The sequence below is a fragment of the Lissotriton vulgaris genome, chromosome 1_1 (genome assembly GCF_964263255.1).
Source record: "Lissotriton vulgaris chromosome 1_1, aLisVul1.2, whole genome shotgun sequence".
NCBI lineage: Eukaryota > Metazoa > Chordata > Amphibia > Caudata > Salamandridae > Lissotriton > Lissotriton vulgaris.
Window position 1 is genome coordinate 1,773,984,483 of NC_141685.1, and position 22,518 is coordinate 1,774,007,000.

The window sequence follows — 22,518 nt, forward strand, 5'->3', positions numbered from 1 at the left end:
TTTTAGCTTGTTTTTGTAAAATAGGCAAAATAAATTTTAAGTGAGCCATAGTGTGAAACTGCTTATTGTGACGTCACTTCCTGTGACATCAAAGTGAATTACATATCGTAATTATAGCCCCCGGGCCTTCCCTCCATCCTATTTTACTTAGGACTGGCGCTAGCTGCAGAACCTTGGATAAGAGAGACACAACTATTCCAAAGTTGAGTTCTTCAAGATTTGGTGAAAGTGTGGGCTTTCGCACGCGCACGAGAGATTGTGGCCTTCGACATTCTGGGCACATGGAAAAGCAAAGAACGACAAAGAAAGCACGGAGACTGCAGCTGAAGAGAACCAGCGATACGTCGAGCACGTGACGTTGAATACTTCCCGGGTGGCTATTGCAGGCGGAAAGCGCCCCACCAGATACGCACTGCACAGGGGAAAAAAACGCTGGAGGGGACGCAGGAAGCGATGTGCTCTTGTTGCAGAGTACTGCTCGGGTGGTTGTCGTCGGCGGAAGTGTCCTCGCCGACAGCGGTCTTGTAAACTGCCTCAGCCTCGGATGCCGCTCACTAACCGGAAAAGGTAAGAGTCGGAATCTTCTCAATCGACAGAAGGCGATGCGCGGCACAGGTACCTACCCGGACAGAAATCCTGCGTTCTCGACAGGTCCGATCAACAAGAAACAGCGTTCACGTTCTCCGACTGATCACTGCGGCAGGCCTGGCCCGGTCAGCGGCCGTGGTGATTTGCCAAATGCGTTAAGCGTACCCCTCCGTATGTATTTAACATGATCTGAGAACTGTCCGCAGCCGGGTCAGTGCGTGAAACCGTCGTCTTCATCTCTTAATTTTAGCCTTTGGCCACAGGTCGGAAATGGGGTCATTGACACTGCAAATATTTGTTGTAAGCGCATCCGCAGTGTGTAAACGTGTTATTCCAGGTTTCCTTGGAATAAGTGATTTTTTAGGGGGATGCGACTTCCACGGTTTAACCAGCCTGCATCTACCCTCAGAAGGACCACGCTTTAGTCGACAAGAATAATCTGGTGTTATCAGTACGTGCGCTTGAACGTGTCATCTTGATCACTTCCTTTCTCCTCCTGAATTGGTGTTGTAGTGTACGCATATCGGTATCGCAGATACAGGGTGTACAGCTAGCTGAGTTCTTGCCACATTACACCTTACTCACACGTGTTAGCGACATTTTTGTTAAATGAAGATAACATTCTACTGCATATTCCTTTTACTTTTTTGACTGCACTACTCTTAACACGTTTGAATTTCTACATGTTGGCGTGGTCAGTCAGAAGTGGGAGGGGCGGGGAACAAATCAGCCACGCTCCTAGACGGACATGTAAGCATTGTCGTATGTGCCCCCCCCCTTTATTTTAAATAACATTTTATTAATTTTGCACATCAGTGTTAACAATACCAAATATAACGCCGGCCTCAGGGTCATTACGTTCTATTTCCAGACAGTAAGGATAGAAACAATTAGTGCTGTAGAAGCAAAATATAATCCCCATTCCAGTGTCATTTGGATACACACATTGTTGAAAAGTGCGAGTCCCTCTTGTGTGAATGACTGATGGGCCGAGCGTAGGTCCTTTATCACGCGTCCGGGCCCATTTCCTTTAATGATTCGGTGGGATATGTAGTAATGATGTTCAGGTAGCCGAAGTGTCGTTTTATCTTATGTATTCAGTCTTAGTTGCAGGATGGTAATCCATGTACAGCACCCCCACCAGGAGCAGCCTGCCTACCTGCTGCTCAACTCCTACTCCAACCGTTACACTTCACCTCACAGACACCCAGGACACCTAGTGCTTTTAATACCAGTTTTTCCATTTTAGCACAGTAGTCTATGCCCCTAACCCATTCCTGCAGTGGCGGGCATCAGTCTATGCCCCTAACCCATTCCTGCAGTGGTGGGCCTGTTCTCCTCTCCAGTGCATAGCCAAGTCTCTCTTAAACACCACGTAAGCAATAGCAATTACATTGTGTGGCACAGGACTCCCCCCATTGTTTCCATGATCCTCTGTAGAATAGTTTTTGGATCTTAGAGCTAAATGCCTGCCCAGTCTGTTGACCTCTTGACAGTACACTTGTGCAACTGGCCATTCCTCATGTACGTGATTAAGGGAACCCGAGGAGTGGCAACACCGGAGACTCTCTGGCCCATATGACAGTCATGCTGGTGCCTAGTAGATCCGGTGGAAATACTTGAATTAGGCCAAAGCACATATGGCAATTTTCGTCCCAATCCACTCCTTATCCTCCTCCCACCTTGCCCTGAGGGTCGTTAGTGGGTACGGCATCTTAACTTCTACAGTTTGGTATAAGCGGAAGATGCCTCCCTTCCCAGGTCAGCTTTTACCAACTTACATCTCTTTGGTTGAATTCCGGGAGGGTGCCCAATTTCTCTATGTAGCCTTCCAGAGCGTGTTGCAGCTGTAGGTACCTATAGAAATGAGAGAAGTATAGATAAAATTCAACCGCTCGCTCCTGGAATGATAGGATTTGCCCCTCCCCCCCCCCCGATGTTTTCCGACGTAGATATACCGTTAAGGTCCCTAATATGACATCCTGCATGACTTGCTGTTTCCGCCAGCCATGTCCCTCGCCAAAGACCATTTCATATGGCAGAGAGCTGAATACCTGCACCTAATGGGGACTTGGGTGAGGTGGGGACTTGCTATACACCTTATGGGTGCATCAGCTCCAATTCCAGACTATGAGCGGGGTCTCCTCTGTCCTGTCGGTAGTTAATATTCACCAGCTGTGAGGTCCAATAGTACAATTTAACACCTTCCCAGTCTTACCCCACCTCAAACAAATAGTCTACAATTCTCACAAGACACTCACGTGTTTTTCCCACCCAAAGAAAACTGGTTACTCAGGCAATATTGAGTATCTGTTGGGTGAAGGCCACAGTCATGCCTAGATAGCGGAAACTATTGTCTGCCACCCGCAAACCAGAATCTCTCTCCTCCCCGATCTACTGCCCCTCGTATGGGTACCAGTGATGACTTGCCCTTTTTAACTTTGAGCACCAATGCTTCCCCCATATGTCGTCAGAAACTTTGAGCCGCAGGATGCTGTCTCTGAATGAAGAGGAGCATATCATTTTCATATAGTAAAACACAATCCTTTGCTCCCACCTTCCCTGAGTCTAGCATTCATCCGGATGAGCGTTGCCAGAGGCTCCTAGATCAAACTATAGGGGGGAAAGTGGGTAGCCCTGTCGAGTGCCTATTTCTATAGGGAATTCCTGCGATACGGCTCATTTTACTCGACCCTGGGCCCCAAAGGCCCATGTACAGTATGGACACCCATTTGTATTTGTATTGTATTTATTTATTTGTAAAGCGCAAACATTCATCCTGGGAGGACATCACGGCGCTGAAGAACATTGCAAGTGATTTGGCATCGGCTCTGTTTGAAAATTATTGATCTGACCTGGGGAAGAGGAATGTTTTCAGTTGTTTCTTAAATGAGACAAAGCAGTCATTTGTTCTAATTGTGGGGGGTAGCTCGTTCCACTTTGTTGCCGCAATGTGAGAGAAGGCCCGCTCTCCCATCCTGACAGTACGAGCTCGGGTGATGACTGCTCTTCCTAACGTCATAGATCGTAGGTGTCTAGAAGGTTTATGAAATCTGACCCTGTCATGTAGGATGGTGGGGCCTGTGCCGTGGAGTACCTTATAAGAAATGCACAACAGCTTAAAGATGGCTCGTTGCCGCATTGGGAGCCAATGAAGTTCACGCATGCAACTTTTAGCTGAATCAAATTTTCTTTTGTTGCAGATGGCTTTGGCAGCGGCATTCTGAACCAGCTGTAATTTAGAAAAGAGATAATCCGCCATACCTACAAACAGAGAATTACCGTAGTCCAGCCTACTCATCAGTAGTGACTGGACTAAGGTTTTCCTACAATCCGTTGGCACCCAGGGGAAGACACGTCTAAGCAACTTCAGAAGTCCAAAGCTCCTTCCACAAGTTGTAGAAACATGGGATTTCATGGATAAATCCCTATCCAGTATTATACCTAAGTTTTTTGCTTTAGCAGTGGGGTTGGGAGGTAAACCCAAGTCACTTGGCCACCAGCTGTTATCCCAGGCCTGTGTGCCTCTGCCGAACAGTAAGATTTCGGATTTGTCGGCGTTTAGTCTAAGACAGTGGTCCTGCATCCAAGTTGCTAATTCGGTCAAACAGTTCGTCAGTCTAGTTTTGGAGTCATCATTTCCATCAATGGTGACCATCAGCTGAGTGTCATCAGCATAGGAGCACATTTCTACGCCCCACTTTTTGCCAATGTTTGCCAGCGAGGAGACGAATACATTAAACAAAGTTGGGCTCAATGACGCCCCCTGGGGAACTCCATATTTTATGAGTCGTGGAGGGGATGTGTAGTCACCCAAACGTACTGATTGGGTTCGATCCGCTAGGAACGATTGTAGCCATCCCAATGCTTTGCCCAGTATTCCTTTCTCTGCCAGGATGTTCAACAGTTGGTTGTGGGGTACAGTATCAAAAGCCGCTGATAGATCAAGAAGTATCAGTGCGACTGTTCTACCCTGATCTACCCTGGTTCTGATACTGTCTGTCACCGCTAAGAGTGTAGTTTCGGTGCTGTTGTTTGTCCGGAACCCTGTCTGTGAATCATCCAGCAGGCCATTTGCTTCAAGAAATGTGGACAGACTTCTGTTGACTAACTTTTCCAGAACCTTTGATAAGTAAGGTAGCTGGGATATTGGTCTGTAATTGGCCGGATTGTTTACGTCTGCTCCAGCCTTCTTTACTAAAGGGGTGACTAGGGCCTGTTTCCATGAATCTGGAAATTCAGCAGAACTAAGGGAGAGATTGAGTGCTCTGGTAACTGCTGGACATATTACAGGAGTTAATTGGGAAAAAATGTGATGTGGACAAGGGTCAAGTGGAGAACCCGACTTGACCTCAAGCATAACCTTTTCTACCTCCTCTTCTGAGAACGGGCCGAAACCATGGCAACTGGTGTGTGCAACGGTTGGTACATCCTGTTCATGGATTTCGGTCAGGTGATTTGGAAAGGAGGCGTAGATGGTATCAATTTTTTCGCAGAAAAAGTCATTGAGCTTATTACAATTTTCCTGTGAGGGGGTAAGATGTAGGGAAAGATTAGTTGGGTTGCACAATTCTTTGACGATTTTAAAAAGTTCTTTTGAGGAATTTTTATTCTCATTTCTTAAACTTAGGTCTAAATTGCATTTTTTGCAGGACACAGGAGATGGGACCTGTGCACAGCATCAAAGGCCCATTCTATATTTATCAGTAGACGTGTGGTGTCACCCTACAGTTCGTTGGGACTGTTAGTTGGAACTGCCAAGCGCATCCAACGAAGGCAATCCCTAGAGCTTCTGCCTGGTATAAGGCCATTTTGGTCAACACACCCTACCGAAAGTATCACCGTGGCAATATGAGTACACAGCACTTTAGCCAAGATTTTCTTCTTGAGGTTAGTGAAATAATGTACTAGGACCCACATTCCGTTAGGGGTTTGTCAAGCTTAGCAGTTACCATAATGGTCGTTCCCCAGAGGTCTCTACAGTCCTTTCAACCCTTCACTGGGACCTATCGGCCAAATGCATCATCCTGGCCTTTTGCGAATTCCAAATTGCGAAAAATAGGGAATCTCAATTTGGAATTCGCAAAATGGGATGCATGTATATTTTCGCAAAATATTTGCGATTCGGTAAAAATCTTAATTTTTACCAAATCGCAAATATTATGCGAATTCCAAAGTGCGAATTCGTAATTCCCATTGATTCCTATGGGCCAAAAGGCCCATAGGGATCAATGGGAAGGCTTTAACAAATTGCGATTTCCTTTTTGAAAATCGCAATTTGTTAATGCATTCCAAGGGTGCAGAGGGGGGTCCAAAGGACCCCCCCTGCACCCCAGAAATGTAATTTGAAGTGCATGTTTCACACACACATGTCCTAAGGACATGTGTCTGAAACATGAAAGTGTAAAAAATGCATTTTTGAGCATTTTCAAAACTTTTCGCAAATTACCACAAGGTTCAACCTCGTGGTAATTTGTACCTCCTAATTGCTAATTCGCAATTATAAAAACAATCATGCATTGCTTTTAAGGAATGGCAAATTTGCGATTCCTTAAAAGCAATCTCATTTTTGGAAATCGCTAAAAATAGCGAATTTCACAAAAATGAATGATGCATCCCAAAAACTTATTTAGGAAGTGCAAACGTCCGAATTTACTGATTCGCACCGTTTGCACTTCCTAAATAGGTTGATGCATGTGGGTGTATATATGTTGGCAATTGATAGTTCTGGACATGAACAGATTTGGTTTTTCCTGTTTAATGTATTGCAAATTGTGTGATGCAAATCCAAGGAACTGCAGAACCGTGCACATAAATGGATCATAAGAAACAATTTATGATTTTGTTCGTACATTGGGAGGATGGGGCTGTTTGGAAGAGCCATGTTTCTAGGTCTTGAGGCTGTTGTAGTGGAAGAAATGTCTACGGTGAATGTTGTCCGCCTTGTGGAGATTTCTTTTAATCTGCTGTTAGCTGTTAGCTCAACTAAGTAAGGTTGAGTGCCTGAGGTTCCTCCCCCACATTTAAGGCAAGAATACGCTGAAAGGGTGCTGATTCGGATGGACACCATAAATGCATCAAGACACTAAGTAGTCCAGCTGAACTCTTAGTTGATGGAGCTACTTAAACAGCACATTTCTCATATGATGGAACACTCTTATAAAACTGTTTTGTCCCTGCCTTTACACTCCAGGTCCCTACTCCCACTACCATGTGCCTGCTTTTTGCCTGTCAGCCCTCTCAAATTATCCTTGTTAGCTAGAGCCAGTTACATATTGTGGCTCATTTCTCCTGTGTTTCCTTAGTCACTATTCTCATATCCTATCCTGCCTTGTCTAGTTGAGCTAATTTAGACCAGTTTCCTCTTGCCTCGTGGCCTTCCAGCATGGTATCCTCACCCCTACCATTGCAAATCTGAATCTTCTTAGGCTGTTCTTGCATCGATCTGGAGGAAGCGCTCTCCGCTTTAACTGCCATTTTAGATGAGCCATTGTTACCCACATGGATTCAAGCATATGATATACCTGATGTATATCTTTAAAGTGTATGTTTGTGTCTGTGGTTAGGTGATATCAAGATTGTCTGCATACACTGGAACTTCATCTATGCAACTGAAATTTCCTTCCAGATGTTAACCTCCCAATTGATCCTAGCTACCATCCTCATGTCCGCCAGCTAGGCATTGGCCTTTTCTTGCAGTTTGGCAGCCAACTTCTATCCATTGAAAAAAATAGCTGTGTAAAGAGGCTCGTGTTCAGGGACCTCTGTTGGGGGATATGGACAGCCAGGTTGTAGTGTGTCGGTCTTAAAATTCTATAATATACCTAAGAGATTAGTGTTAAGTTTCCTTGAATTGGTTTAAACTTAAGAAAACACTGTTTTGATAAAGCTACATTAGTTGTGGAAGCTCAGCCTTCACCAAGGAGCTTTCGGTTACCGCATCAAAGGTAAACATGGCTATTGTGTTTGTCGTAACAGAAGGCGCGTCCCGTTCCCACTGCACCAATCTGCTGATGGTTGGCATCACCTCTGCCCCTCGGTTATGCATTTCGAGTTGCCGTGGCTTAACAGCATTTGTATAAGGCATTCTTTATATTTTTAGGCTGCGTTATGAATGTGGGAGCCTCATCTGGCTTGCCACATACCCCTGTTGTGATAGGGTCAACGGGGCTGCTCCCTGTGGATTCAATAGAAGATGCCGAAGTAGAGGTCGCAAACTCCACAATGTCTGGCATACCCTTTTTGGAAGGGCACACAATCCACTTAAATGAAATGATTAGTCTTTTACTTGAGAAACATTAAATGTCAGTTTCTCATAGCCCATGTGAAAGTTGTGCTATTAAATATACATGTGCCTAATTGTCCTCATTTATCTTCATCCTCAATATGGAAACCATTGAGTTTCGACTCGCTGATACCAGCATCAAAATTCACCAGCATCACTCTGCTTCAAAGTCTCTTCCATTTCAGAGATCTAGTGACTCGAACACGGCCTGCACCTCATTCAAACCTGGATGCCCAGCACCTTCCTTAAGCTCAACCAGCCAAGGCATGATTTGTACCAGGAACTAGTCAATACTGGCTCATAGACATGAACCTTAATGAAATGGAACCGCTAACTTGCCTCCTGTGCCATGTCAACTGCGGCACCAATTTTATCCTGAAGGAACACATTTCTAAGAACACAAACCAAGGCATCCTTCTACCCGCTCTCTCATGATAACCTGAAACCATTCCCCCTAGAAAGTGACCTCAGACTTGACTGTCATACCCTGCTGCACAGCTTCCCAGATCTCACTTTGACTCCCCCATACTAGAATCCTGCATGTTGTAGCACATTCCGCCAAAAATCCATCCTACCTACATGGTGGTACCACACTAGCTCCCTTCGCCAACCTGCACCATCTTCAAAATAAGCTGCTGAAATCTTTACAAAACCATCACGACTCTCATCCCACCTAGCAGACTGACAAGCTCAGTTCCTCAATAACTCCAGACACACTTGAAGCCAGGACTCTCTCAAACTGGGGACCAAGAAGTGCAATAAAGAAAAAACATAACAGCAGGCCCTCCCCCGGTTATGCCTCCAGCCTCAGCATAACACCGGAACTGCCAACTTGCACATTGCCACATTGTCTCACACAATAACGGCTCCCTTCACATGCTCACCCGGTGAAGAGCTGATTGCACAGTTGCAGGGAAAATGAGCTGGGAACCACTGCAAAGACAGGTCTCGAAAAATCCCCAAAATATTACTAGACCTGCAGGCCTAGTGACTTAAATAATCAATTCGACCTAATTAGTATGCTCTTGGCCCATATACTGGTTTCAAAATGTGATCCTGGGCAAGTATTTTAATTCACTGAGACGTCATTCTCTTCTTTATCATATATGAGCGCACCTTCAAATATGTGAGTTCAGTTTGTCTCCTGTACGGAAACTTCTTGTTTGGTTTAATAGACTAAACTTTTGTTCCTTATGTAATACAAATCTAGCCACATATATAGGATACACATGACTACTGACTTGCCCCAGTTCATTAACCCCATTGTCATCCGTGCAGGAGCAGGAATGTTTCTAAACTCCTGTTTGAAAAACTATCACTTTTAATAAATACATGCATAAAGTAGCAGGACACTGTCATTTGCAATCGGCAGATTTTACATTGAAATGCCCAAACATTTTCCAGTAGTGGTTTTAAAACTATATAGCCTCTAACTTGGCCTGTGAGGCACTCACCTTTGGCTTCCAATTAACAAGTCACCACACGTTTAAGGGCATCCTGGTATATAGACCTTCAGGACCCAGACGCACCGCCACATCATCCATTGGGAACCTGCTGGAAGAGGGGATGGGCTCAGACTCCTTCACTATCCTAGGGATTTAATTACCATCTAGAGGTATTGGTGGACTCTGACGCAGTAGCCCTCACAGACCTGATGAGAAGTGCTGACCTGATCCAACAGGTGACGAGCCCTACACACTTGGCAGGACACACTCTAGATGGTATCTTCTCAAATCATCCCAATCTACAGTTTACGGGCATACTGCCTTTGACCTGGACGGATCATATGGGACTTCAATTTGAAATTCTCCTTGATGCAAGTCTAATGGTAAGAGAAAGGCCCTAAGATCCAGATCTTGGAATACTATTAAAAGCTCAGACTTGCAGGCAGTACTTTTGGCCTCTATCGGTCAGTTACCTGCAGACCCAGAAGAAGCAGTCGCTCATTACACATCTTGGGTTGAGTCTGCCTGTAATATGCTAGCCCCAGCTAGAATGATACGCCCGAGAAGAACAAATCCCACAGCCCCCTGGTAGTCAGAAGACCTGAGGAGACAAACTTTCCTGTAAGCTTCTTGAGCGAATTTGGAGAAAATTTTATTTGGAAGAGGAGAAACAGAAATATAGACAAAGCCTATCTATCTACAAACCGCTCTAGGAAGCAAAGAAAAACTTCTACACTAAACAAATTAATGTGGCAAACAACTCTACGAAAGAGCTTTTTAAAACTGTTTCAAGTCTGATCTCGCCCCCCCACCCCATGACAAAAGTCGAAGCAAGTCAGAAACTCTGCGACGACATTGCCAAGTTCTTTTTGAATGAAGTAGAAGCTATCTTCTTAAATTTCAGTCACCCTAATTCTGAGGAAGGCAGGATGCGGTAAGAGGGAAGGCTGCCAATTACTGATTCCCCGATAATTCAAAGATCTGTCCACAACAGATACTGAAAAGCTTCTTCTCTCCACCCGATCAGGATCCCCCTATGATCCAGCCCAGTCTCAATAATTACACAGGTACATGTGCCTGCAGCTTTAATCCTCACTCAATTGTTTAATACAATGTTTGATGTCAGACTCTTCCCTAGCCCCTGGAAATCGGCTTCGATACTGGCACTACTGAAAAAGCCTAACCTGGATCCAAAGGAACCAAATAATTTCCGACCCATATCTCGCCTTCCGTTACCAGCAAAACTGGTCGAGGAAAAATATGAATTTACAGCTCAGTATTTATCTAATTGGGACAAACGCTCTGGACCCAACTCAGTTTGGGTTCAGAAAAGGGCACAGTACTGAATCTGCACTGATAAAATCTACGGAGGAGATCAGGGAGGCTGTGGAATGGGGAGGCAAAGCTGCCCTGACTTTGTTGGACCTGTCCGCTGCCTTTGACACTGTCCATCATGATGTTCCGATGGACAGTTTGGCTGAATGTGTTATCCAAGGTAAAGCCCATGACCTTCTTAGATCTTTTCTGTCAAACAGATCTCAGACGGTGTCATTGGGTAATTTTAATTCTAAACACTTCTCACTGTCGTGGGGAGTAGCCCAGCGGTCCTCCCTTAGTCCCACTCTTTTTAATGTTTTTTATTTGACTAGCTATCCTGATCAGATCATTCAGTTTGACTTCATAAGCTGATGACACGCAAATTGTGGTGGCTTTGCGGCCAGGTCAGAATCAGGAATTGAAGACCGGTTCCATGACTGCATGGTAGCAATTGGAAAATGGATGTCACAGACTTGTCTAAAATTGAACTCTGAGAAGACCGAGGTCATCCTGTTTGGTAATGACCCTAACTTCTGGACCCCTAGATGGTAGCCTAAAGATATGGGATCACCTCCTGTTCCTGTAAGGAAAGTGAAGAACTTAGGAAAGTGAAGAACTTAGGAGTCATTATCGACGAGAAACTCAATTTTGGGGACCAAATCAATGCTGTGGCTTCCATCCATTTAAAAAAAAAAAAATCAAAATGATTAATAAAATACTGCCCTTTCTGCCTATATCTTGTCAGCGAACAGTCACAGCCCTCGTTCTGTCCAGACTGGACTACTGCAATAGCCTGTATTTAAGTATTCCGGAACGCTTTGCGAATAAACTGCAGATGCTACAGAATGCAGCCGCAAGGCTGATTACAGGCACGCCCAAATTTGCATCTCTTTCTAAGGAATTAAAGAAACTTCACTGGCTGCCAGTCAAGCATAGAGTATGTTTTAAAACTCTGAGGACGGTGTTTAAGGCACTACACGGGATAGATAGGACCTGATTTTCTAAAACCGAAAATACAATGGTATACACAGAGTAGAACCCTGCACTCTGGAGGAGCCAAGCTGGTGACTGCCACCTATTAAAAAATCCACATGGGGAGGGAAAAGCTTCGTTGTATGTGCAGCTAAAGCCTGAAACGAGCCCCCCCCCCTCCCTTTTTGAGAAATGCAGCGGACCTACTCACCTTTTGGAGAGGCTTTAAAACTTGGCTTTTCACTCAATAATCCCAGATAGCCTAGCCTGGATCTCAGAGAATTAGTGGTTTAGCGTTAGGGACACCTTCAGGTAATTGTCACGCTTTATAAATAATAACACAAACATATAGTGTACATTGTCTGGAAATAGAGTTTCTGCAAATATTTGTCATTTGCACATCACCAGGTGATTTTTTGTTCCTATGTAAATATTTGCATCACACTTCTGAATTACAAATAAAAGTTCTTATATAATTCCTGATATATTTTGAAATAACTGTACTGTTCATTTACAATCTGTTTAGTGTTAGAAAAAAACCTGCCACTTTACAGCCTTTTGTTTGTTAAATTGTCAGATAATTCACTTGACAAAAAGCACAAACTATAATAAGAGAAAGAAAAGTAAACAAACATTTTCCAGAAACAGATAAGCAACAATTAGTAAAAAGACACTGACATTTGACCTCTGTCCTTGAACAGACCGAATGTGTCAAGACAAAAAACATTTTATGGCCTTTTTATTGCTCATTCACTTTCTGAATGAACAGAGAACCTATTCCTTCCAGTGTAAATTTAACTGCCCAGCAAGGTCAAGTAAATACTAAAAATCGCTCGGGGGGGGGGGGGGCGGGGGGGGGGGGTGGCCAATGATGGCGGGCTGAGAGGATGCTCTCTCTGTGAGCTCCCGCGATCCCGGGACCCATGCGCTGTTCTACATCGCTGATCTCCCCCAGATCGAGCGGCACCCGACACCTAGCGCTAACGGATGCACAGTGGCGCTGCCTGAGACCTTGCGGAGCCCTGCGGACCCGGCGGTGCATCGCTAGAAGGTCCCTGGTGCGTGGACATACAAGGGGGCAGGCGGAGACCCGGAGGGCCTGAGGCCGCTGCCTGCCGGAGCGGCCGGGAACACCATTAGAGGCAGTACGGGATCTGAGTGAAAGACTCGAGCCCAGCACGAACCGCTAGGAAGGTGGGGAAGAGGAGATATTGAGTGGACCGAGCGGCGCTCCAGTCTGAGCTGGGCGGGGGAGGAGCCGAAGTAGGGCCGCTACGCCGGACTGGGGTTCAAGCGGCGCGGAAGGCCTGTCTCTGCACGCCCTCCGTCCCCTCTCCAGAGGCCCCGCTCGGAGAGCGAGGCCGTGTTTGAGCCGAAGGGCGCCTGCTGGTACCTCGAAGACCGGAGGCAGGACGATTGACCTCCACCGTGGCCCGGCCCTGGAGTGGTCCTACCCGCAGAGCTGCTGCGTGAGCCCGCGGCTTGGACCGGATGCGGGCCCTTGCTTGCTCGCCCTCTCCCTATGGAGCCGCTGCCCAGCCATCGGGGCGGGAACTCCCCTGATGATCCCCTCTGGGTCGTGGAGCACCCCTACACTCACAGTGCTACAATCGGCCGACGGAGGCCGGGAGAGAGACCAGCTGGGACACCTCACACCCTCGCACTGCGGGGAGAAGCCCCGAAACCAGCGGGTGCGATAGCCTGGAGAAGTGACCGGAACCCTGCGCACGCGGTGGTTCGCCCACGGAGGGGAGTGGATTACTCTGCCGCCACCGCCATAAGAACTCTTCCTACATCGCGATGCAGCTGAGACGACCTTTTGCTAGAGGCGGACCACTATAGCTTCCCTTGCACCGACGCTCTCACTGTCCTGGGGGCCCGCGGGTTGGAGTGAGACTGAGCGGCATTGCCCGTGGAAGTGCGTGGTGCCCGGACTTTGCAGGACATTTCGGCCCCTGGCACTGCCGCATAGCGCAGACCTTGGCAGGTGCCATCCCTCTGTCGCGCCTCCCTACTCCCGCGATGTCAGGCACCAGAGGGGGTAAGAAAAGCGACTGCACCCTGCCAGAAATGCTGGGCAGGGGTCCCCCGAGGCAGGATAGGGGTCAACCAGCCCCGAGCCCCTCTTAACAACTCAAGAGGCGCAGAGGGGGGGGAACCCCCGGTAACCAGATCTTTCCTGGAGTCGCTGTTCAGCTCCCTCAGGGAGGACTTCCAGACGCTGAAGCAGGAGGTGGCCAGGGAGGTCCGTGAGGTGAGGTGAGGAGAGGTTGACTCCCTGGGGGAGAGTGTCCACTGTGGAGGAGGCCGGCCACTCCCGAGATGAGATCACGCACTTGCAGCAGGAGGTCTTGCGGCTCAGAGAACAGATCGACCTCCAGGCCCACACAGAGGACCTTGAGAACAGGTCTAGGTGCAATAACATTCGGGGGCGAGGAGTTCCATTTAAAGAAGAAGGAGATGACATAGCCGCCTATCTTAGGGACCTGTTTCGTGAAATACTGGGCGAACCTGGAGACTTCCCAGTTAGAATTGATAGAGCGCACAGAGTGGGCCTGCCGCGACAGGCCTCGGCACCACCCCCGGATATTCTGGCCTTCCTTCCGGACTTCCCAATGAAAGAACGGGGTCTCCGCGAGGCACGGCGACCGCAATCCTTGCGATTCCGGGGTCATCAGGTGGCCCTGTATCAGGACTTGTCAACGATCACCTTGCAGAAACGTAAGGCATTCAAAATAGCCACCCATTTCCTGCGAGAGCATGACACGCAGTATTCCTGGGGCCACCCCTTTCGGCTCATTTTTCACTGGAACGGGACTCTACATCAGCTCCGGTCCCTCCAGAACGTTTTGCGGAGTGTTGGGAATTACTGCGACGGATGAAGACGCCCCCACGCCTAGTTGCCGACGCAGCACAAGCCCTACGCGAGATTGGACCATCTCCTGGTGACAGGACCGATCTATGAGCTAGCCACGACCTCTGAAATAGGGGTTCTCTCACTATCGGATCATGCCCCGGTGACGGGCACTTTTCAACTACCACCAGTGTCTCCCTCGCGAGGGGTCTGGCGCCTTAGGGACACTCTCCTGCACAAGCAATCTGTAGTGAAACGTATACGAGACTTGATTGGCGAATATCAGCGGCACAATGATAATGGTGACACCACTCGAGCGACACAGTGGGCCGCCTTGAAGGCGGTACTCCGCAGTGAGTTTATCGCAGTTTCCTCAGCAGAGAATAGGGAACGGCAGCAAAAGTGGGACAAACTTACGTGCAAGGTGAGGGAGCTGGAGCAGGTGCACCAGAGAACCGGGGCCCCCAAGAGTCTAGAGGCAACTCAAAGCCGCCCGGAAACTCCTGTCTACACTAGACATGGATAGGGCAGAATATGCGGCGCTACGCCTGAAACGCTCGTACTACACTGGCGGTGACAGGTACGGCCGGCTCCTGGTGAATAAGCTTCGTATAAGGCATCAGCAACATCGGGTGAAGGAGCTATCTGTTTCCAGTGGAGTAACAGCCACAGAGGATTGTCAGATTGCGGACGGGTTCCGTCGGTACTACGCCGACTTATATGCGGGTGCGTCTCCCTCGACGCAAGCCGAGGCTGACTATCTGGATTCGGTTGATCTCTCCTCCCTTACCCCTGAGCAGGCAGAATACTTGGAACTGGAAATTCGGATCGAGGAGGTGATCACGGCTATTTCACGACTCAAACATGGGAAGGCCCCAGGACCAACGGATACACCCCGCTTTTCTATAAAACGTTCTGCCCCGAATTGGCGCCGCTGTTGACGCGCCTCTTCAACTCGTTTTCTGAGCCGAGGGCTATCCCTCCGGAACTACTCCAGGTGACGGTGTCTGTTATCCCCAAGCCGGGGAAAGATCGGACTAGGTGCGATTCCTACCGGCCGATTTCACTCTTGAACGTAGACCTCAAGCTGTACACCGGGATGCTTGCGGCGCGTCTGGCACCTCACCTGCCGGGGCTGGTAGATCCGGACCAGGCGGGGTTTATTCCCGGTAGGCTAACGGTTGACAATACCAAAAGAGTGGTGCATATCCTGGAAAAGGCCTCCCGAATCTCTGGGGAGCGAATGCTTCTTTCTATTGACGCAGAGAAAGCGTTCGACCGGGTGCACTGGCCCTACTTGGAGAAGGTGCTATGCAAAATGGGGATGGGAGAGAAATTTCGCGTCCTGATATTCAATTGCTATAGATTTCCATCTGCAGTGGTGAGAGTGAATGGCTGCAACTCCCAAAAGTTTGCGATAGAGCAGGGCACCAGACAAGGGTGCCCGCTGTCACCGCTACTCTTCGCTCTTTATATGGAGCCGTTTGCTCAGAGGATTCGTCAGAACCCAGATGCGACGGGCGTTCGGATGGGGAGGTATGTTCACACCGTTAGCCTCTATGCGGATGACGTGATTTTGACACTTGAAGATCCGAGAAAGGCGCTTCCTGCTTGCATCACCGAGTTGGAAACCTTCGCCGCAGTGGCAGGTTTTAAGATGAATATGGGGAAATCGGCGGCCCTCGACATCTGTATCGGCAAGGTTTTTTAGGTTTCGCCTGGCGAAAGCAGCGCATGTGCTGCTCTCGCCAGAGAGGACCTTTTTGGAATCTATTCTCCCCGTGGCCTTACGTGTACGTGTCTGCATGGACAAAGATGGCTGCTCTCGCCATCTGTCCATAGCAGACAGCATGTGCGTGTCCATGGGACTGTCCACAGCCATCTTGTTTTTAATCATCCTGTCCGCGTTCAGTTTCACTTTCGCCGCATCACAGCTGGTCATCCTGTCAGCGCGTTCGGTTTCACTTTGGCCCCACCGCCGCCAGTCATCCTGTCACAGCGTTCGGTTTCACTTTCACTGCCGCTAGTCATCCGGTAACCCTCACAAGGGACGCCAGTCCCTCCTTCACACACAGCTCAGCAGCAATCTGTATTCTTTGGTTCCTCCCGACGTGCGTATGTTTAATGCTGCCTAAAATGTAATCTTCACCCATAACGCTGACAACAAATTCCGTCATTGATGCACCGGGCGCGCACACTCCTTCATAAATGTGTGCCAGGAGTCCATCCGCCATTAAGGACACTTCGAAGAGACCGGCTGCTACCATCAGCACTGCTGGGCGTCCTGCGGGAGACCTAAAGCATAACAAAACAGCATGCCTGCCAAAAACCAGAGTGAAGTCACAACCCTCTCTTAAATAATTAACTCATTGCAATCAGCACTTGAAAAGAAACAATAGTAGTGTTCCGACTGTAGGTCGGGTGATTAACTTGGGGGGGGGGGGGGGGGGCTACCTTTCCCCCCCACAGGGACCTGTGTGAATAGTGATGAATTACAGCATTAACTGCCCTTGGTTTGTGCTCACCACTCTTAATTGTTTTTTTGGGTGAAAGCCCGCTTTCTTCACACGGGACCCTGCTGGTCTGACTGAAAGTACTGTTCGCTTTCAAATAAATCGCACAATTGAAAATTCAGTCTACCCCCTACCCAACGGGTTGAGTAATTGCTCCACATTGACACCGCAGCACCCAGGGCAGGTCGCGCCACCTTCAGCGGACCACGTCTGTCCCCACACCTCCTACTGAACGTGCGCTGCCCGCCTCCAAATGCTGATCTTCCTAATGTGAGCGACATTACTTGGTAGCAGAAAAAAGAAAAACAGAAAAGAATAGGAGCTGGAGGCTAATTACAGCGCGAAGAAGCCGCAGCCTCGGAGTGATAGAGCGCTGTGCTCAACGAACGCAGGCACCAGAAATGACCTATACTGTACACGGTACAGATAGGACCTGATACAGTGGATATTACAACAATAACACCTTTTACAGAGTGGAATCGTGTTCGCATAACGGCCGTGCCCCATTTGAGAGGAAAGTTAATTTCTAGTGTTTCCTCCATGGACGTTGCTGGCGCTATTAATACCTGGCGGAATGGGGTTGGATTGACTTCAGAAGGATGAAAGGGTGAACGGGCCCCGCAGACATTGAGGCCCGTACCCAAAAGGTTTTCTCCACATCTCAGCAGCGAGCACTGACTAAAGCAACTTCCATGACCCGGGTCAGGAGGGCACATTTCTGGTATACAGGAGGGTAAGATTCTGGCTCCAATCTTGACACTTCCGGGTCAACAAACTACATGGACAATAGGGTCAGCGGTGTGACCGGAACCCACTCTGAAACTTTAATTTCTAACTGTTCATCCAAAAATGCGTGGCTGTTTTCAAACCATATTTAGGAGTACTTCCACACGTGCAGGTTTCAGTAAGGGGGTTGTCAATCTGCCATAATAGTATGTACATGGAGAGGTCTCCTAGACGGGAAGCAGCTGAGTGCATCATCCTGCGCCTACTCTGGTAACTGAACACCTGTCCTGTGAGATGAAGCTTTGCAGAAATTCAGGGATTCAGTCGGTGATGATGGCTAGTGAGGACTGCGAGGCAGTGTAGAAGTAGATGCACTCAGAGGATGGTGAGTGCTGACTGGGTGGCATTTGAAGAATGTGCACTCGAGAGGATGGGGAGTGAGGAATGCGAGTCGTAGGAATACTGTGCACTCAGAGAGGTTAGTGAGAGAACTGGGTCGCGTAGGAAGAAGGTACACTCTGAGAGGATGCCTCGTGATGAATGAATGGGTGGGGTTGGCAGAATGTGAAGTCGGAGTGAGAGCTGATTGTGAGTGATGGCTTGGTGGTATTAAAAGGAGAACAGACGTGGAATAAAAAGGAGTGCGTAGTATCACAAGTGTGGCACACGAGGGAGACCTGAGGGCTACACGTACTTACTGCTGATGTTTGTATCGGACAAAGAATGTTGTGGAGGCAGCGAGAGTCTGAGTGAGCAAGCCCCAGGAGGACTGCATAGAGAATATAGTGGAGAGTAGCGACTTGGACTGTGTAGCCTTTGATTTCAGGACATAGGAGCACAAGGAGGCACCTTTCAGGTATAAGATTCCATATGGTATGTTCCTTCATCCAGCTCCTACTACTTTTAATGTTTTGGTGAAGTGGGTCGGGCGGGTTCTAGGGTGGAATTCTGGCATGCTTGGACAGGTAAGCGGATCCCAGGAGAGCAGGACTTAGCTGCTCCAGGGATCACACCACTACAAGCTGCTGCTGACTAAGGGCCCCCCACCCAGGAGAGTGTAACACAAGCCCAACCGTATGCAAAAATAATCCTTATAAAATCTTAAAACATGCATTAAATCTACAGTTTTTGAAACCTTTTTAATTATTTTCTCAATATAACCATAGGGCATACAGTAATCTTACAATGTATAGGCAGCGATCAGCATTAGAGACATGTGAATTGAGAATAAAGCTGATAAGTATACATACAACCATGATAGCGGAATCACCCATAACAGCATTATCTGTTCCTGACACCCTCACTCCGAGTCATCCTCGCTCTCCAGAACCGGTGGTTCGCACAAATTACCCCTATATTCGTTCCATGCACCCCACAGTCGGACCCACTTCCGTGGAGACCTCCGATTCAGGTACACAGCCCTCTCCGCCCTCATTGAGAAGTCTAAGTCGCTGCACCAATCTTTGATCGCAGGCACCGTAGGGCATCCCCAGAGTTTGGCAAGGTTCCTTTTAGCATACATTATGTCCAGTGTCATCCAATCCTGTGTGGAGTGCGTTAAATCATTCGGTTCCCAGATGTTCAATCAACAGCACTTAGGTTCCGGAGTCACCAAAACCTTTACCACCTGTGACATAGTCCTCATGACCATGGCCCAATACTGGGCCACTAAGGGGCAATCCCAGATAGTGTGGAAGAATGACCCCTCCTCCCCACATCCTCTTAGGCAATACTTGTGTGTGGCTCTTCCAAACGCGTGTAAACTAACCCTAGTGTAGTAGACACGATGCAATATCTTCAGTTGTACGAGCCTTAGTCTGGAGGGTATAGCCACTTCTCGGGGAGAAGAAAGCGCGGTCTGCCAATCTGCCTCATCTAACTCTCCCACCTCTTTGGCCCACGAGTCTTTTAGTTTTAAGGTAGGGTCAGGTAAATTATTAATTATCTTGCGGTATACAAAGGTCGCTTTTTTGGGCATGTATTCCGTGAGAAGCCTATCCTCAAGTGGAGTGAACTCTGGCAAATCATCACCAGGCCGTGGCGTATTTGCAGGTATCGAAATCGCTCCATAGGAGCGAAGTCATACTGGGCCTGAAGTTGCTCAAATGTTAGAATATTGCCCCGTATCCATAGATCCCCAACAGTGGAGATCCCAATCAGGTCCCATGCCCCAAAACCTATAGTAGTGCACAGGTTACCCAGCCGACGAGACTACCAAAGCGGCATCATTTGAGTAATTATGTCCGTACATTTAAGACGGGCCTGAGCCACGTACCAGAGTTCGACTGTGCGAGCCGTTGGTCCGATCAGGGCTGAGGCGCCTCTTCTATCATAGAGTGCGCCAAGCACATTCGCCTCCCCCAAATCGTATCTATCCGCTTGAAATGCCGGTTCTCCCTGAGGGGCGTGCATCCACTGATTGATAATCTTCAGTTGGGCTGCCCAATAGTATAACTGGATATCTGGGAGGGCAATCCCTCCATCATACCAGCTCCTGATCAGTTTTTGACGAGATATACGTGCCGGTTTGTTGCCCCAGAGGAGGCCCGAGATCAGTTCTTCTATTGACTTAAAATATTTGGGGGTGACCAGATAAGGAGTGTTCTCGAGGACGTACAGGAAGCGAGGCAATGTCATCATTTTATACAAAGCTGCTTTACCCAGAAGGGTCAGGGGCAGAGAATGCCAGTGTTTAACGTCTGCCCGAAAGCGATCAAGCAGAGGTTCCATATTATGACGGAAGAAGGCGTTTTGATTAGGCGTTATCCAGATCCCTAGATACTTAAAGGGTTCGTCAGTAATTTTCAAGGGACAGTCCGTCGGAAGCCGAGACGGAGGGCCCTTAAAGACAAACAGGACCGACTTTGACCAATTGATATTGTATCCCGAAACCCGCCCGAAAATTTCAAAAATATTAACGAGCACAATAATGGAGCGCCTGGGGAGAGTAAAATACAAAAGGATATCATCCGCATATAGTGATATGCGGTCTTCCCATGTTGCTGTCCAGTTGAGGCCCCTAACCATGGGGTCCCATCGGATCCAAGCAGCCAACGGCTCCAAAACCAGCGCAAAGAGCAAGGGCGACAACAGGCAACCCTGGCGTGTGCCACGACTCAGTGAAAAATTCCTGGAAATGTGCCCGTTGGCCACCACGTGCGCCAATGGCTTAGTATAGAGAAGCTCCACCCACGCACAGAACCGAGGCCCAAAGCCGAGGTGCCGGAGGACCGCAAAGAGTTACGGCCATTCCACCATATCAAACGCCATCCGAGCGTCCAATGACAAAACAACTGCGGGTTCTGGGAGATTCGATATTTGCGCCATCAATGCGTGTATCCGACGCAAATTAAGAGCAGTACTTCTGTTGGGCAAGAACCCAGATTGATCCGGGTGTATTAGCGTCTCAAGATGAGGAGTAAGTCGATTTGCAATCATTTTGGCCAGAATCTTGGCCTCTGCGTTGAGTAGGGATATCGGACGATATGACGTACATTCGTCCGGCGGTTTGCCCGGTTTCGGTATTGTAATTATAGTAGCTATTCTTTGATCAAGTGGCAACTCTCCCTTACTCAGACTGTCCTGGAACATTGCTTGGAGATATGGAACAGTGAGATCAGAGACGCGCTTATAGAATTCAATAGGGATCCCATTAGGTCCGATGGCCTTACCCGATTCTAGTGAATTGACTGCCGCCAGCACTTCGTCCTTTGTAAAATCGGCTTCCATAAGCAATGCTTCCTCATCCAATAGGGCAGTCATTTTTATGTCTTTAATGTAAGTCTGGGCCTCCTCCGTTGTTATGTGTGAGGTAGATGTGTAGGCCTTTTCGTAGTAGTCAGCTAAAGTGTCTGTAATGTCTGACGGAGACGTGACTATTTCGTCTAATGAAGTACGGAGTTGCGCTATCGTCCTTTGTGCCTTTTCTTATCTAGCCATGCCAGCAGTCCGCCAGTCTTATCACCCTGTTCATAAATAGTGTGCCTAGTAGTTTGGAGTCGCAACTTGACTTGCGTCTTTTGTAGTTCAGTTAGCTCACATTGTTTGAGGCGTAGATTCTGTGCTGGCTCTACAGTGGGGTCAGTCTCGTGCAGCTTCTGAAGCTCCATTAGCTCCGCCTCAAGAGCCTCTAGGTCGCCCTTCTGCGCCCGCCTACACCCCGAAATGGAAGAAATTGCTTGCCCTCGCAGTACGGTCTTGAAGGCCTCCCACAGTACGCTGGGGGACTGCACTGAACTCGAATTATCCTGAAAGTATTGCTTTGTGACCGTAACAAACTCTTTCCTAATTGCAGGGATCTGTAAATAACCAGGCGAAATGGGAAAAATTTGCTTACGTACTTTAATGTGAGAGGTATAGGTTAGACTAACCGGCGAGTGATCTGAGATACCCCTTGGCCGTATCTCCGTGTCAGTCAGATGGAGGAGACTGTCCGCGGAGACAAAGAAATGCTCAATGCGTGAAAGACTACCATGTGCCCCCGACTGAAAAGTATAGCCACCTTCCCCAGGGTATTTGTATCTCCATCCATCAATAAGCCCCAATGCATTCAGGAACCCATTCATACGTGTGTTTCCCGCCCCTACCGTTCTGCTTGGGTGGCGGTCAATTTCTCCATTCACTACCGAATCGAAGTCCCCTCCCACAATGAGTTCACCTTCTGGTAAATCCAATAAAAATGCACTAAGAGCCGGAAAGGTCACGGAGTGGAGGGCAGGAGGAGCGTACACTGAGGCAATATTGAACCGTCTTCCCTCCCATTGACACTCAATGGCAGAAAATCTCCCACGGGTTTCCGTCCATACCTGATGCACAATT

The 22,518-nt window shown here is 48.1% G+C and overlaps 1 protein-coding gene across 5 annotated transcripts in view; it reads left to right on the forward strand.

Moving 5' to 3' along the window:
• The first annotated feature begins 409 nt into the window (after positions 1–409).
• Positions 410–22,518, forward strand: part of SCAF11 (SR-related CTD associated factor 11) — an 867,779-nt gene continuing 845,670 nt past the window's right edge. For 2 of the 5 annotated variants that reach the window (XR_015295546.1, XM_086919088.1), the window contains exon 1: positions 417–567. The gene's annotated coding sequence lies outside the window, so the exon portion shown is untranslated. Of the gene's footprint in view, positions 760–22,518 lie in introns of all 5 variants that reach the window. The other 3 variants (XM_086919086.1, XM_086919087.1, XM_086919089.1) reach the window with 3 other exon arrangements.